At 43.1% G+C, this 18,601-nt stretch overlaps 1 protein-coding gene across 17 annotated transcripts in view; it reads left to right on the top strand.

Annotated features, from left to right (window-relative positions):
* The first annotated feature begins 575 nt into the window (after positions 1–575).
* NRCAM (neuronal cell adhesion molecule) overlaps positions 576–18,601 on the top strand; it is a 377,012-nt gene continuing 358,986 nt past the window's right edge. For 10 of the 17 annotated variants that reach the window (XM_069764778.1, XM_069764765.1, XM_069764768.1 and 7 more), the window contains exon 1: positions 613–706. The gene's annotated coding sequence lies outside the window, so the exon portion shown is untranslated. Of the gene's footprint in view, positions 707–18,601 lie in introns of all 17 variants that reach the window. The other 7 variants (XM_069764771.1, XM_069764766.1, XM_069764763.1 and 4 more) reach the window with 3 other exon arrangements.

Raw genomic sequence — 18,601 nt, 5'->3', positions numbered from 1 at the left:
CAGGATCCGTTGAAGCGTTCCAGAGTTCTAACCTCATAAAGAGCCAGTGGTGAGAATTGTAAAAATGGGTCCGGTCATTAACGTGCAAACCACTCTTGGGGGGTAAAGGGGTTAAATTCATCCTTTTGATCACGTTTTATTCCACTTTTTCTTCGGCGGTATCATGATAAAGTATATTTTTTGCCTCGTTTTTGTTACGGTGTTCACTGAAGGGGAAAAGTCCAAACACCCACCCGGGACCCCATCGTCATGTAGCGTGTCAGGGCGTGGAAAAAACCGAGTACCTCGCCCACGAACACAGCCCGTCGCCACGTTACATAGGTGCGGAGATGGAGTACTTAATTCTCTGAGTCCGTGGATGCTGTTGCTTGGCGACTTGGGATTTCATTAATAAGTCTGCTAGCCACTCACACTAGAATGCTAACTGTAGACATCACCGTGCAGGTCTGCAGGAGTTCCCGCGCTTTCCTGAGGTGAGGGAATGATGTGCTGCCAGCTCGCGCAGCCACAGAACGCGCACGCGCACGGGAGCGAGCCTGGCAGATAACGCGTGCACGTCCTGGAGGGAGCGCGCCGGAGATGCCGCTGGTCTGAGCTGAGGCTGCAGAGGCGGCGGAGGGAGCGCTCAGGAGGACAGAGCAGCATCTACACCCAGCAGCACAAGCAGCAGCATCTTCCCTGGCAGCAGAGAGGAGCACCAGTGCAGGTAAGATGGCAGTCTGTCAGCGCAGGGCATTCTCGCCCTTCGGGGCTGATGTGCTGCAAGGCAACAGATGCATTTTGCAGTAATCTCTTTAATTCAGCTAAGCTGTGCAGTCACGTCCCCCGTGTTCTGTCCCCGCTCTGACGCCCACGTACGAGCCGTGGAATGGGAAGTTTAATGACAGCGCTGCTGATTGCAGTCAGCGATAACCTGCCATCGTGTGCACTGTGCCCTATGCAATGCCCAGAGGAAGTTCAGTAATGGACGTGCGCGATGTCGGTGCCCACTGAGCACATTCATTCTCCCTGATCGATCGCTGCGCTTTCACAGCTGAGGAGAGCTTTCCTCGGGGGGTAGTGACTGGCATTAGGGACGGTCTGCTGGCTGGCAGCCCTCTCCATCCGGCCCTGTCTGCTGCTCTTATTACCCTGATGCCCAGGCCCCAGGCAGGTGCTCCCTCATTGCACACAATCTCCAGTGACCAGTAACAATTCAGATCCCAGTGCCAACTCTGCCAGGGATGCCAGCCCTGGCTGTAAGGTGCCATGCCAGGGCCAGATTCTGGTATTATGGCTCCAATGGATGACTGTAAAGTAAAGCATCACACTGATACTGGGGCTTGGCTATACTTCTGTACTTGCTGTGACTTGTGGTGCTGATGTAGCAGAGAGGAGCTGGTACCAGTAGTTATGCAGTAGTTTGTGCTGATAACACTGAAGAATTAGATTAAGGAGTGTTCATTTTACGCTAATAGAAAGTTGTAATGCCAGCTATGCCTAACTTGGAATTAGAGTTGAGCGAATATATTCAGATTTGGTCGCCGAATCTGAATTTACCATATTTGGGTCATATTCGAACCCTATTCATGCCAAATGTATGTTTGATGATCGGTTCCGAACATATTCGGTCATTTCTACTCCCACTGATGTTCGGCTGTGTTCTGCAAGTATTGCAAAAAACAATATTGGGTGCCGATCGTATTCGGAACCGAATCCGAACAAATTCGCTCAACTCTACTTGTAATGCCCGGTGGGCCCAAACGTCTACATGAGCGCCCAGCTACATGGCCAGCACCACTCAGAGACCAGATTACTGGATCAGCACTTGTTATTTCTATGAGCTTAATCCACTACTCCGTTACCAGTATCAAAACATGGCACCCAAAGCCTTCACTGAAATGGTGTAGACTGTAGAGAGTCAGATTTTGTTGCTCCTTGTTGTTTGAGACTCTGGTCTATCTGATTGTTAATTTTTTTCTTTTGTTTGTTTGTTGCACTTATGTGCTGTTATCATAATAATTGTATATTGTTTTTCGTAAAATGAGAACAAAAGCATAGAAGAAAAAAAAGTAAGATTTTGATAACTGGTGGATGTCTCTGCTTACAAATATTAGTAGAACTGCTTATTTATGTTTGCCCTTTACTTTACGGCTTGGTAAAGGGTAGGACTGACTGCCCGGGGGAGCCAAGGCACAGTAAATGTCTGTGTGTATGAAGCATGGGTCGTATGGTAATGAGTACAGGACTTATCCAAAAGATCTTCCCAGCATAGTGTGGTGATGTCCCAAAAATGTCACTTGCACGAAGATAAATATTGAATATTGAATCTGTTGGTTTGTGTGCAGCACATGTCATATGTAGAGTTGCCAACTTGTCTTTTTATTTTTTTCTGAACAGCTTATCAAAAAATGGACAGTCAATATTTTTTATGGACACATTGGAAAACCATCATAAATCATTCTGATGACCTACAGCCAGAGGTGTAGCTAGGGTTTCGTTTCGGGGGGGAGGGTGGGTGGGCGGGGCGAAACTTCTCAGTGGGCCCCTAACCAGGTAACCGTGATTACAACTGGGTGATGCACCCTAATAGTGGAGGAGAACCTCAGCAGATGATCGCGCTGCTACTGAAAATAATCTCTATACAAAGACCAACATGGATATTACCGCCATATGGTCAGTGGTAGATACCAGATACCAGATATTCCCAACCTGTACAAACTGCTTATCCTGCTGATTTCCCAACATTGAGCCGTTGCTGCTGTATATGTCCCTATTACTGCATCTGCTCTGTGGTTCTCTGTGCCTTCTAAATTCTAAAGCAACCCTCTATAATATAGTAATACTGGGTGTAAGTTCCCTAGAAAACAGTGCCCATATTTTGCCCCCATAGAAAGTAACATTGCCCTGTGTGCCCCTTTAATAGTCACAGTAACCTGAGTTCCCCTATAACAATAAGTGCCCACTTTACTTTTATTAATGTCCCGAATCTCCCCCCTGTACAGCTCCCCTATACATAGTATGATGCTCTCTTATTCACAGTAAAATCCCCCCCACTGTATAGTACCACCCACACAGTATACTGACCCCTTAGTATCTCCCAAACTGTTTTATGACTCCAACACTGTATGATGTCCCCCTCACTGTAATCTCCACATTGTATGATGGCCACCTCGATAGCCTCCATATAGTATAATGTACCAGATAGTCCTCAATATAGTGTAATGTACTCCCCATAGGCCTACTCTATTGTATAATGCACCCCCATAGGCAGACTCTATAGCATAAGGCAGCCCCAATAGGCAGACTCTGTAGTATAAGGAAGCAACCATAGGCAGACTCTGTAGTATAAGGCAATTCCCATAGGTAGACTCTATAGTATAAGGAAGTCCCCCCCATAGGCAAACTCTGTAGTATAAGGCAGCCCCCATAAAAAATAAATATATACTCTCCTCTATTCCTCCTGGTTCCTCCACTGCTCTGAGCGCCTGCGCATCTCCGGACAGCGGGAGCTGAGCAGTGACGTCATCGTGACCCCTGTCAGTGTCAGTGACCTCAGATGCTGACTGGGGATGATGGGAGAGGGAGCATAACGCTCCTTCTCCCATCAATGCAGTCAGCTGTATCGGAGCATGCATATCACATACCTGACCACCATTCCCGGGGCAGAGAACAGCGAATCCTCAAATCACACAGTGCTTGTGCTTGGAGGATTCACAAGTCAGCTGTCACACAGAGTCACTGCAGATTTTTAATTTTAAAATGGACAACTCCTTTAATTCCTGTTTACTTTAGGAATGTGTGATCTGTTGCTTCAATTATGAACACCAACGCAGATGGCTTCTAATGATTATTGTGGGGTTCGTCTGGTGTTTGTTTTTTAGAATGGGGGAAAAAAGTTCTGAATGCAGGACACTTTTCTCCATTCTATAAAGCGCAAACACCAAATAAACCTCATAATAAATAATAAGTGGCGCTCCTTTCCTCTGTTTGCATGCAGATCACATATTCTGTTTGTTTTTAAAATATAGCAAGAAACAGAATGTCCAAATGGACATGTGACCAGAACATAAGTAGATGAAAGTGTGCTTCCAGATTTTGAAGACCACTGCAGACCTCCTACTTCTTACAGCTTACTGGTGACACAATGGTATCCAGCCTAGGCAATGTGTTTGCACTAAATAGCAGCAGTGATCTCTTCCCTGTTGTGAGAGATTCTACAATGAATCAGTGTATGTAACATGTATCAAAATCAGTCTGAAAGCCTAGCTATTCTGTTCTCAGGAATACCAATGCTTCATATAATTGTATATTATATACAGCAATATTATATATTTCATTGTTAAGGGTTAATAAAATTGTCACAGTGGTGATGAATTGAAACACAGTCATACCACAAAACTTACCGTACATAAAACGGGAAAAATATTTGCCTACCCCAACCTTTTTTGAGATATCCCTCAAGAAGGCCTCATTGAGATATTCGTTCTTCACGTACTTGTTCTATCTTTGGGTTTCACCGATAAAACACGTACACATTATAGTTTATGAAGCTGTCCACATGTTCGTGTTTTTTATAACCCATTGTGTCCACAAATTATAATGAAGACATGCCGATCGACATATTGGATCAAAATTACCCATACAAGTCTATGGGTCCATGAAAATCATATGGATGGCATCAGTGTGGCATCCATGTGCTGTTTGTGATTAACATTATTTAATAAAAGCTTTGCAATATATATATATATATATATATATATATATATATATATATATACAGTACAGACCAAAAGTTTGGGCACACCTTCTCATTTAAAGATCTTTCTGTATTTTCATGACTATGAAAATTGTACATTCACACTCAAGGCATCAAAACTATGAATTAACACATGTGGAATTATATACTTAACAAAAAAGTGTGAAACAACTGAAAATATGTCTTATGTTCTAGGTTCTTCAAAGTAGCCACCTTTTGCTTTCATGACTGCTTTGCACACTCTTGACATTCTCTTGATGAGCTTCAAGAGGTAGTCACCGGAAATGGTTTTCACTTCACAGATGTGCTCTGTCAGGTTTAATAAGTGGGATTTCTTGCCTTATAAATGGGGTTGGGACCATCAGCTGTGTTATGCAGAAGTCTGGTGGATACACAGCTGTACATAGCTTCAGTCCTACTAAATAGACTGTTAGAATTTGTATTATGGCAAGAAAAAAGCAGCTAAGTAAAGAAAAACGAGTGGCCATCATTACTTTATGAAGTGAAGGTCAGTCAGTCCAAAAAATTGGGAAAACTTTGTAAGTGTCCCCAAGTGCCGTTGCAAAAACTATCAAGCGCTACAAAGAAACTGGCTCACATGTGGACCGCCCCAGGAAATGAAGACCAAGAGTCACCTCTGCTTCTGAGGATAATTTAATCCAAGTTACCAGCCTTAGAAATCACAGGTTAACAGCAGCTCAGATTAGAGACTAGGCAATGCAACACAGAGTTCTTGCTGCAGACACATCTGAACAACAACTGTTAAGAGGAGACTTTGTGCAGCAGGCCTTCATGGTAAAATAGCTGCTAGGAAACCACTGCTAAGGACAGGCAACAAGCAGAAGAGACTTGTTTGGGCTAAAGAACACAAGGAATGAACATTAGACCAGTGGAAAACTGTGGTTTGGTCTGATGAGTCCAAATTTGAGATCTTCGGTTCCAACCACCGTGTCTTTGTGCGACGCAGAAAAGGTGAATGGATGGACTCTACATGCCTTTTTCCCACCGTGATGCATGGAGGAGGAGGTGTGATGGTGTGGGGGTGCTTTGCTGGTGACACTGTTGGGGATTTATTCAAAATTGAAGGCATACTGAACCAGCATGGCTACCACAGCATCTTGTAGCGGCATGCTATTCCATCCGGTTTGCATTTAGTTGGACCATCATTTATTTTTCAACAGGACAATGACCCCAAACACACCTCCAGGCTGTGTAAGGGCTATTTGACCAAGAAGGAGAGTGATGGGGTGCTACGCCAGATGACTGGCCTCCACAGTCACCAGACCTGAACCCAATCGAGATGGTTTGGGGTGAGCTGGACCTCAGAGTTAAGGCAAAAGGGCCAACAAGTGCTAAGCATCTCTGGGAACTCCTTCAAGATTGTTGGAAGACCATTCCCGGTGACTACCTCTTGAAGCTCATCAAGAGAATGCCTAGTGTGCAAAGCAGTCATCAAAGCAAAAGGCGGCTACTTTGAAGAACCTAGAATATAAGACATAATTTCAGTTGTTTCACACTTTTTTTGTTAAGTATATAATTCCACATGTGTTAATTCATCTTTTTGTTGCCTTCAATGTGAATGTACAATTTTCATAGTCATGAAAATACAGAAAAACCTTTAAATGAGAAGGTGTGTCAAAACTTTTGCTCTGTACTGTACATGAAAATCTTTGGTATAAATTGATACGCTAACGACTTACTGATAAACTTCTTTTGCTTGCATGAAAAATGACTGACGTCTGAATGAAGCCCAAGTCAAGACATTTCCTGCAAAGAGTGGATCATATTTTGGTGGAGTTTATGGAATAGTTTGTTATATGGCCTCCTGTTCATTTGAATTCAAGCCTTTAGTAGCCATATCAGTTAGAGAAGACTGACTTTATTCTAGGAATGGGTTATACAGATCGCACCACTTTTTTCTTAGTGAGTTATTACAAAACAAAAACATGGAAGGAAGCCCAAGAGTTAAAAGAGTAGTTCTGTTGTCCTTTTGTGCTGAGAAACCAAAATTCCATAGGTTGTGTGACAGTAAATCATAGGAAGTAGCTCTGTATCATCGTAATGATATTTCAATAAAAGGAATAGAAGGTGAACTGTTTCCTGATTCAGATTGAGTCATCAAGTGTTTTGATGAAGACATAATTGATAGTGATTACTGTTAGAATGTCAGTACCTTCTGTAGCAAAGAGCATTTATTTTTGTCTTCTTAATGAAAACCAACACTTGGATCAGTTGATTCATCAGTTAATGGGAACCTATTAGAAACTTCTAACCCCACAAACCATTTGTAAGACAGTGTGGCCCTTTAAAAGATAAGCCAGTCGATCCCTTTATGACCGAAAAGCCTTAGTGCAGCAGCGCAAAATTGCGATTTGAAGTTCATCATTCCTGAAGTGCATTGGAGCCTGACAATGTACTTTTAGCTCCTCAGTCTCATGCTGTACTTCCTTTCTAGGGCCACCCTCCTCTGATTGACAGGTCATTTGCTCTGGTACATGGCCAGCAACCTGTCAGCACCAGGGAACGCAGCATGAGACTGAGATGCTGGAAGTGCATTCTCCACCCTCATGCACTTTCAAACTGATGAATACCGAACTTCAATATGCAATTTTGCATACCTAGCTGTTGATGGACATTGATACCATTTTCATGGAATAATAAGTTAAAAGGTGGCATTCATGTACATGTTAACGAAGATGAAAGACAAAGGGGACGAGGCATTAAAACTTTGCATATGCCAGCCTTAATGAAGGGTTTGCTGGAATATGATACACCAAATTCATTAAAGAAGCACTTCCATAATTTTTTTCCATTAAATGTGTGTATAAATCCATTTCATATAGTGTGAATGTATTAATATACTCCCCTAGCACTACTCTGTCCGGTGTTCTGCGCCATTCTTTTCCTCTTCTTTGTGATGTCTCTGTAATTGCGACTAGCCAGCTCATTGTCTGGTTTATGGATGAGTAGTAAATCTCTTTTAAAATGTAAGTCTATAGATTACATTGGATTTTTGCAATGGAAGTCTCTGGAGCCTGATTTTGACGCTGCATGGGCTGCCATTGTAACAGTTATTTTCGGGTCACGAAGAGCGTAGCGTGACCTTGGAGAGTCTACAGAGCGGTGACATCACTGAGAAGAGAACGGATCTGGATCCCATAGAGAGCACTCACACTACATGCATATACAGTACACACTCATTTAATGTATAAAAAACATAATGGTTAATATGTGAATAAAAAACATAAACAGTGCTTCTTTTTGAGGCGGATGCTACCAATAACATGCTCAAAATTCATCTGCTTGCCTCACCAGAGGGACTGGAATAACATTTTTGGCACAAGAAATGGCAGCACTTTTGCTGAATTTAATGGTTGGGTCGTAGCCATGCTCTGCCCAGACACAACCTTTAAACTGGTGTGAAAGTGCCAAAAGTCACAAAATTTAGTGAAAATCAACGTTGTGCAAAAATGTAGCTCTTTACACCAGAAAACTTTGATGAATTAGCCAAAGTCTTTCGCAGTAATCTTCATGAAGCTTTCCTTATAGATTTTACACAAGTACTCCTTCTGATGCGTAAATTAAGTCACCTAACACTCCCTTGTGGCCCTACCTGTTCTAAGGCAAGGGTTATATTGTGTGGAACCTGAATACACCTTAGTGTTCTGTCACCATGGATGCAGATAAGGTATAGATGTGCTGCAAGAAAAGACAGCTAATTAGTGTATTTATGCTGAACCTGCATGAACATCGCCGATACAAGGTTCACGCTTTTAGTCAAGCAATGACTCAAGTCAAACTTTATTTATATTTCATGTATCAATTAGTTATTGTTTTCACTTGATTTGTAAATAAATTGTAATAATGAAAGTAAATTTCCATTTAGTTATCACCTCATAGTTTAGAAATGTAAAAGAAATGCAACAGTGGTGGGAAATGAGTGGTAGGATTGGGGAGCTGAGAATTGGAGGAGCACACTCGGCGCCCATAGTGCTGACATTTCTGTCTCCACCTCCTGTTGAATTGAACATAAAGAAGAAGTGAGAGATCAGTTGCAGCTTGGACTTCTTCCTCTTGGACGCTGTTGTCACGTGTCACAGCAACAGCACTGGAGCCCTGGGGATAGCGAGTGCCAACGCTGCAGGAACATTGCTGGCACAGGAGGTGAGTATAAGATTTTTTAATTTTATCAGGGCCTTTAGATCAAGAAGCATTTGTCCTGGTAGTGGACAACCCGTTAATCACGGATGGCATACTAATGGGTCCATGGTTTTCACAGAACCATAAACTTATATGGGTAATTTTCATTTGTCACACAAATCGAATATGTTTCAGAGATTTTATAGCAGACCTACCTAGTCAGTAAAAGAACGAATAGCCCCAAAATTAACAATAGGTATATGATCTTCTGTGAAAACCACAGAGAACGCTTGACTAAAGGATATCTTAAAGAGGCCTAATTGAACTCCAGTAATGCAATGGGACTCTGTACATCATGGATGGGGAACCTTTTTCCTGCCAAGGAATATTTGGATATGTATGCCATCCTTCAAGGCCCAGAATTATCAACTTGAAAATTACTATACTCTATTTGGTCAAGCATTTAATTAATTCACCCCTAATGTGATGGCTGGAGCTGATCCTCTTTGGGCATCTGTGATGTTAGGTGGTATGGATGCTGCTGCTCATAACTATTCCAGGTTTGTGTCATTCTGGAGCACAGGCAACACGTTGCTATAAGTTTTGAAAATAACTCACAGCAGTAAGTTGTATCGAACACAGATGTATATTACACTGCATGTCTCCTCCAGTGGGAAATTCATCACTTCTCACATTACATTTATAGAACGCAAGCAGTGGAAGATCTGCAGTATACACAATATAAGAGACACTGAGAATGCTTTATATACATCATATAGGAGACACTGGGAGAGCTGTTTACATCACATAGGAGACATCGAGACTGCTATATATACAATATATTGGAGCAGTGGCGTAACTTGAAACTCATGCGAAAGCTCCAACAAGGCCCCCAAATATTTAAAATCTTTAATAGCAATAGTCTTTTTCTATAGGCCAAAGGGACTTTTAGGCCCCCTAGGCTCCAGGGTCCGGGTGCGATTGCAACCCCTGCACCTGTTGTAGTTATGCCCCTGCATTGGAGACACCAAGACAGCTGTACATACAACACATCTAGGAGACACCAGGGCTGGAGTATAAGCCAACATGAGAAAAGAAGAGTGCAAAATGGGTCTCATAAAATATAACATTTTATTTAAATGTAGTTAAGAAAGTTATAATTATTAAAAACATATACATAAGAAAAACAGAATGTTTCTGAAAGTGTTTCCAGTACACATGTACAATGTATACAGAGTAAAACTTATTAGAAACAACACTAAACTGGTAAAGACCCTACCATAAGTACCTGTAGACAGGGAGCTTAGTGCTATGACTATTGCTAAATGATTTAGTGAGAAAGATAAGTAAATACTTATAAAAGGGGGTAACTTAGTGGACTCAACTCGTAGCCTGATGTTACAGGCAAGGAGCCACACTAAGTCGCCAGGAGCAAAGGTCGTACCAGGGCGCCGATGTGCATCGGCGGAGGACCTCATTCGCTCTTTGGAGGCCCGGATGGCACCCTGAGTGCGGTCCCAAATGTCCCATGCCTCCACAGCCCAGTCTGCCACCCTGGAGTCAGCGGAAGACACGGGCATAGGTACAGGAACCCGTGGATGCTGGCCGTAATTAAGGAGGAAAGGAGTCTGACCGGTGGAGTCGGCTATGGCGTTGTTAAGCGCAAACTCCACCCACGGTAGCAAGGATGCCCAATCATCCTGCTTGGCAGAAACAGAATGTCGTATATATGTGACCAGTGTCTGGTTGGCCCTCTCTACCAACCCATTCGTTTCGGGATGATATGCTGAGGAGAGATTCAACTCAATGCTGAGTAGACGACAAAGCTCTCTCCAGAATCGAGACGCAAACTGGGGACCCCGGTCACTGTCAGTTTTGTCCGGCATACCATGTAGGCAAAAGATATATTTGATAAACAACGCCGCCAGAGCCCGTGCAGAAGGTAGCCGTGGAAGAGGCACCAAATGCACCATTTTGGAAAAATGGTCGGTGATCACCCAAATAATGATGCAACTACGAGACTTGGGTAAGCCCACCATAAAATCCATCCCGACCATCTCCCAGGGCCTGCCCGTCACCGGCAGGGGGTGAAGCAACCCAGCTGGCCGTTGACAAGGAGACTTGTTTTTGGCACAGGAGACACACGCCCGAACATAGTCTGCGACGTCACAGGCCATATGCGGCCACCAGTATGTCCTCGCCAGTAGCTCAGATGTCCTTTTGGTCCCAAAATGTCCACCCACCCTGGACGAGTGAGCCCAAGAGAGAACCTCCGGATGCAAACTTGATGGTAAAAAAGTCTTGCCCGGAGGCACAGATTCTAGCGAAACCGGGGCCACAATCTCAGGCTCTCAGAAGGGACAATAAGCCGTGGCTCCTCTTCCTCCTCCTCAGATGATACAGCGGAGCGAGAGAGAGCATCGGCACGAATGTTCTTCTCCCGGGAAAGAAAATGGAGGTTGACATGGAACCAGGAGAAGACCAAGGTCCATCTGGCCTGGCAAGAATTTAACCACTGGGCTGTCTGTAAATAGACCAAATTCTTGTGGTCTGTGAATACTTGGAAGGAAAGCGAGCCTCCTCCAAAAGATGACTCCACTCTGAGATGGCCAACTTCATTGCTAGCAACTCCCTGTCCCTGATGGAATAATTTCTCTCCGCTAGTGTGAAGGTCTTGGAAAAGAAGAAGCAAGGATGCTTCCGACCTCGAGCATCCTTTTGGAAGAGGACTGCTCCAGCACCAACGGATGAGGCATCCAGCTCCATTATAAGTGGCTTATTTATATCAGGGTGATGTAGGATGGGAGTGCTAGCAAAATGAGATTTAATAGAAGTGAAGGCCTTGGAGACCTCCTCAGACCGCAATTTGGGATTTGCTCCCTTCTTGGTGAGGGCTACCAAGGGAGCAACCAAAGTTGAGAAATGAGGGATGAACTGGCGATAATAGTTAATGAACACCATAAAGCGCTGCACCGCTTTAAGAGAATGGAGTTTTTGCCAGTCCATCACAGCCTGTAGTTTGGCAGGATCCATAGCAAATCCCTGGGCGGAGATGATATAGCCCAGGAAAGGTTAGGACTCCTGCTCAAATACACATTTCTCCAAGTTGGCGTAGAGGGAATTTGTTCGTAAGAGGTCGAAGACTCTGCAAACATCTCTCCGGTGGGAGTCAATATCTGGAGAGTAGATGAGAATATTATCCAGATAAACTACGACCGAGGTGGAGAGCATATCCCGATAGATATCATTTACAAAGTCTTGGAAAACGGCTGGGGCATTACAGAGCCTCGGAGTAGCCGGTATTCTTGGGGCTTATTTCAGCCAAACCCTGACCACATACAACCATGACCACACTGGCACTGAGCTCATAACATAGGTTTGATACTAGCGCATGGCCTTGAGGCCATGCGAACCTTTTATAGTTTTGGCACTCAAAGACCTTCCTAGTAGTCCAACAGGAACCGCTTCAGGACCTGCGCATGTGACCCCCGACCTCCAATGGTAGGTCGCCCCGTAGACATGCCCAGTATGGGAAAAGCAGGACTTAGTCCCAGAAACATCTGCTCGCTGCTGATCTGCGCTTGCTACAAAGGCAGAGCCTGGAAGAACAGTAGTAACCACTCGCCCAGTATCAGCCTGAGTCAGATGCTGGGACAGACGTCTCCGCTGAGACTGCGGCTGGAGAAGAATGGGAGACCGCAGCGGAGATGGTTCGAGATTTCCCCTGTTCAGAAGGGGGAACTCGACACCTAACACTATCATTGCAGCGTGCAGTAGTGAATCATGTGTGCACATGTTTGCGTCCGCAGACCAAAAAGAAATTAAAAGACAGGCAGCCATCAAAACACAGCTTAAATCCACGGAACTCACTGTAAACTTCCCAGGGGCCTGAGGTTCCCCACCCCTGCTGTACACCTTCCAAAATGGAAAACAACAGAATTAGCTTTTTCAAGTGAGCGGACTTACAGCGAAACGCGCGTCGGGGGCATTGCCCGATTCCAGGGCTCCTCAGCACCTGTGGTAAGAACCGGTTGTGAGCAGTGTCTTTTGGTGGGGCTTCTTTTGACACTATTGAGCTGGTTACTTATGCCTCTCCACTCTCCTCACATTAACCCCCTCCTAGATTGTTCCCTAGCCTAACTTACATGAATTAAGGTCAGATTGATTACTGGTATACATGAGTTATATGGGCAGATGATACAGTCTGTGGCGGGGGCTCCTTTTGGAGGTTACTGATCCTTCATTTGTGGAGTACATCACTATGCATTATAGGTTGTTTTGTACTATTCCGGTCCGGTGTGCTTGAGGTTCCCTCTTGGTATCTGTATCTGTTTTTAAATGTATGTGGTTTATTGTATATCTGTAATAAAACTTTGTACTATTTTTATAAAACACTCCCTGTTTTCCTCCTGTTTTTTGTATATGATGCATTGGGAGTTGTAGCTAGAGGGGCCGGGATTTATTCCTGGGCCACCCGTTACCATGAGTCTGGGTTTATGTATATTGTTTTGAAGGCAAACGGTAGTTACACCAAATATTTTTTTGATTCAGATTTCTCTTTTGTTCATTTAATTACCGTATTAGAAATAAACTATTAACATTTTTTTTGTCACGCCTGTCTAAAACTTTTGAACAATACTGTACATGTCAAATCTTAACCCCAAATGAAAAGCCCAGATGGCCAATGTATAGCGTTGTATGAATAGCTGCTTACAGTGCAGATTTTAATGCAGTTACGGTATTTATTCAAGTTACTAGGTGTACGAATTCAATTTAGAATGCAAAAATAGTTCAACTATAAAATAGAAAAAAAAGTAATCTAACTGTATATCTCATATGGGTAATAATTAGTTCATATTGTGTGGTCACGGTGATGTACTCAAACTAGAATACCCACTTATGCCATCCAGAGTGCCTACACACTGTGTCAGCAATGGTGCCCTTTTTCCACCCAGAATTGGATGCTCACTATACCGGCCACAGACGTTCTCCTCATTATGCAAGTCACAGTTTACCACAGCACTGGTTCTCTTACTTTGCCAGATGCATTTCCTTCTTACAATTTAAGCCACAGTGCCCCATAATAATGTAAGTGATACTGCCTCATCATGTTAAATTACAGACTTATATAATAGACAGTAGGCTGCTCTAACCTGAGCTCGGCATGCTGTAGCAGTACAAAGTTATTGGGGATGGAGGACAGCTGTAGAAGGTTTAGTGAGCAGAAAACACAGAAATGACAGACAGAGCCCAGAACTTGCCACACACTGCCCACCAGGACCTTTGACTAAACTAAAGGTACCTTCACACTAAACGATATTGCTAGCGATCCGTGACGTTGCAGCGTCCTGGCTAGCGATATCGTTCAGTGTGACACGCAGCAGCGATCAGAATCCTGCTGTGATGTCGTTGGTCGGGGCTAGAGGGCCAGCACTTTCTTTGGTCGCTGGCTCTCCCGCAGACATCGCTGAATCGGCGTGTGTGACACCGATTCAGCGATGTCTTCGCTGGTAACCAGGGTAAACATCGGGTTACTAAGCGCAGGGCCGCGCTTAGTAACCCGATGTTTACCCTGGATACCATCCTAAAAGTAAAAAAAACAAACGCTTCATACTTACCTTCGGCTGTCTGTCCCTCGGCGCTGTGCTTTCCTGCACTCACTGTGAGCACAGCGGCTGGAAAGCAGAGCGGTGACGTCACCGCTCTGCTTTCCGGCCACTGTGCTCACAGCCAGTACAGAGAAGCACAGCGCCGGGGACAGACAGGGGAAGGTAAGTATGAAGAGTTTGTTTTTTTTACTTTTAGGATGGTATCCAGGGTAAACATCGGGTTACTAAGCGCGGCCCTGCGCTTAGTAACCCGATGTTTACCCTGGTTACCGGCATCGTTGGTCGCTGGAGAGCGGTCTGTGTGACCGCTCCCCAGCGACCAAACAGCGATGCTGCAGCGATCCGGATCGTTGTCTGGATCGCTGCAGCGTCGTTTAGTGTGAAGGTACCTTAAAGCTCAGATTCACCTGCCTCCTTTTCTCTAGTGTTCTCCTGGTTAGATGCTGAAGCCATCAATGAACAGTAGATAAGAGGTGCTGGAAGTATTCAGTGCAGAACGCCCGCGACACTTTACATGAAGCGCACCAGGTTGATTGACTTTATTTTCCTCTATCATGCTAATAACACGGCCATCAACTTAGATTAAACTGCTTATCTTCCCCCATTTAGCACTTATTTTCAGATTTCCCTAGGAAACAGGTTTTCTTATTTGGGAACTTCATGGCAAATACGGCACTTGACTGTATTTTTATTGGGGAGTTTGAAGAAGTCCATAATGAATGAAAAGTTTCTCTTCTAAAAAGTGGCTTGACATTTTCACATTCTGTATAACCCTTAGAGAAATGCACATATAATTGGTTTTTGCTCTGCTAGCTAACCCTTGTTCTCCATAATCTATTCTTATATTAAAACAGAAGACCTTTGTAGTCCTTAAAAAAGATAATTACGGTATGTATGTCTACTGTGAAGACAATAGGCAGGAGTTATTAGTGTGGCAATCCGTGCTGCCGTGTTATGGAAACCTTTGCCACTGACACGAGTGAAGATTGTGCACTAAATACATACACCTTTAAATCATGATGGGTTCAGAATCCCCATTCTACCATGCTATTCCTCTGTATTTTCTTACATTTGAGCAACTCGATACCCTAGGAAATCCAGCAGAATTAGTTTAAGGTTAACAATGTGTTTGCTGTGAATAGAAAAGAGGAATTTTTTTCGGAAGCAGCACCACAATTTTCAATTGGCGGTACATTAGTATTACAGACTGTCCTCAGTCACTTAGCATTTTTTCCTAATCTTGGATAAGCACTGCAAGGCTATGTGCACACGTTCAGGATTCTTTGCAGAATTTTCCTGAACAAAACCGGACTTTTTCTGCAAGAAATCCGCTCGTATTTTTATCGCATTTTTATCACGTTTTTTATGCGGATTTTTCCAGAGCTTTCCACTACTATATTATATAGTGGCAAATCCAGAGATTTTCCGCAAAATTAATGAACATGCTGCATTTTTTTTCCGCGATGCTTTTTTTTTTTTGCGGGACAAAAATGACAACATGTGCACAACAATTGTGGATTGCATTCTAATAATAGGATGCTAATAGCTAAGGCTACAATTCAGTGTTGAGCTGCCTGTCTCTGATCATGTCCACATGTTTTCTATATCACCAGTGTAAAAACCTTTAGAAAAAAAGGAAATGCTAGTATTTACCATGAAAACAGGCAACAAGTGATTGCTGAAATATACTTTTTATGAGATATTAATCAAGGATCAATAAAATCATTTATTACCTCTTGTGTCTTTTAGGGATTTTCTATAGAGACTTTTCTTGAGACTTTAGTCACATGTGCGGTTTTCATGTAAATGTTCTATTTGTTTTTTGGATGGATAGAACATCTACCCATTATAGTCTATGGGCTTTTTCACTTGTCTGAATTATCTCCATGTTTAGTCCAATTGGTGGATTAAACATAGGGTCTGTGCTTCAAATGGAAATCACACACATGCCATCCATGTTGCATCGTTGTCAGGTAGGTGGTCCATATTAACAACCTTAAGTTATATAGCAAATTATATATGAAACTTTGAAGTAACGTTTCTGAATGAACTGTGCTGTGTGCGTACTTGGGGAATAACACTATTTCTGGCTATTAGAAGACTTGTATTCTGAATTTTCACCAGTTTTACCCTCTGCAAGTTCTATCTCTTAATTTACAGTTCACCCTGAGCTGATGGGTGGAGACAGTTAGACTATGTGCACATGTCAGGATTTCTTGCAGAAATTTCCTGACAAAAACCAGACGCGTTTTTTGCGCGTTTTTGTGCGTTTTTTCCCAATGCATTAAATAGCAGGAAAAATGCGAAAAATCCGCAAAATTAATGAACATGCAGCTTTTTTTACCGGGATGCGTTTTTTTCGTGGAAAAAAAACGCATCATGTGCACAAAAATTGCAGAATGCATTCTGAATGATAGGATGCGTATGTCTGCGTTTTTAATGCATTTTTATAGCGTTTTTATCGCGAAAAAAAAGCAAAAAAACCCGAACGTTTGCACATACCCTTACTGCTATGTCTCACTCACACAGAGTAGTTTCTGCTCTTCACTCCTTTTTAGTAAACAGAAAGAAGCATCAGAAGCATGGAGGAGATTATAAAACAGTACAAAGCTGTGTAGTTATAAATCCAGCTCTGAAATTATATAAAAGACTTGTTAGAAAGCTCAGCACAATGTTTCTGTATCTCATTCTGTTTGTGTCTTCATTGTGCTCCTCAGTCCTCCTCCACTGTTCTCTTTCCATAGGGTATAATAGGTGGTGTATTTTTATTAAGCAGGCAATCCATATTGTCTGAGCAAGATGAAGTTGAGCTATTTTTTCAGAGTTGAAGACAACTTCAGGGGGCAGGCATGAGAGAAAAAGTGTAAATGGAGGGAGAAAGAAGCATAATTCTCCGATAAGGTATATTTTTCTATTTTTCTTGGAAAAATAGACAGGACTTCTTATATCTTATATACAATGTGTGCACAATTACAGTTCCTTGAAAAACTATCCATACCCTTTGAACTTTTCTACATATTTTCACATTACACCCACAAATTTAAATATTTTTTATTTTGATTTTACGTGATACACCAATACAAAGTAGCAAGCATTTGTGAACTGTAAAGCAAATGATACATGGTTTTTATAATATCGGAAAAAAATATAAATCAGAAAATTGTGACATGTGTTTGTATTCAGCACCCCCTAAATCAACAACTATAGGAACAACTATAGCTGCAATTCCTGCTGCAAGTGTTTTGGGGTATGTCTCTACCAGCTTTCCAATCTAAAGGCTGACATTTTTGCTTACCGTATATACTCGAGTATAAGCCGAGATTTTCAGCCCATTTTTTGGGGCTGAAAATCCCCCTCGGCTTATACTCGAGTCATACCCAGGGGTCGGCAGGAGAGCGGGAGATGGGGCTGTCTAATTATACTCACCAGCTCCTGGTGCGGTCCCTGCACGTCTTTTCCTCGGCGCCGTAGCTTTTTCCTGTACTGAGCGGTCACATGGTACAGCTCATTACAGTAATGAATATGCGGCTCCACCTCCCATATGCGTGCTCTCACTTACGGCACTACTGCTGTGTGAGAACTTTCCCACGCTTCGGTGCCTTAAGTGAGAACACCGGAGCTGATCAGCTGATGAACTCCGGTGAACTCTCACGGCGGCTCAGTGATACACTGTGGAAGTGATCACCTCCTGTCAGTGTATCACCGACAGTCGGGTGACATGGATGTGGGACACTCGATATTAAATGGACTACGGCGGAAAGATGAATATATGTTGGTTTACTATTTTTGATTGTTTGCAGGAGACACGGACATTGGGATTAGGTGTTCGGTGAGTATGTATTTTGTCTGAGAATATGTAAATGTTTTGATTTTTTTTACATTTGAACACAGGTGCTGGATGATGAGACTATTCTCCCATCATCGACTCATGCTGTCTGTTATATGTGACAAAACACATAGCTGGATGGGAGTAGTATTCCCATCAGATGACGCCTAGGTACACACGTCGCATGGGTACACACACAGACACACAGACAAACACAGATGGACTGACACGCACAAATTCTCTGGAAATTTATGGATCATGTGCACAACACTTCAGGATTGTCATTGA

Source organism: Ranitomeya imitator, chromosome 4 (genome assembly GCF_032444005.1).
Source record: "Ranitomeya imitator isolate aRanImi1 chromosome 4, aRanImi1.pri, whole genome shotgun sequence".
NCBI classification, from domain to species: Eukaryota; Metazoa; Chordata; class Amphibia; order Anura; family Dendrobatidae; genus Ranitomeya; species Ranitomeya imitator.
This window is presented reverse-complemented; position numbering and strand designations above follow the sequence as displayed.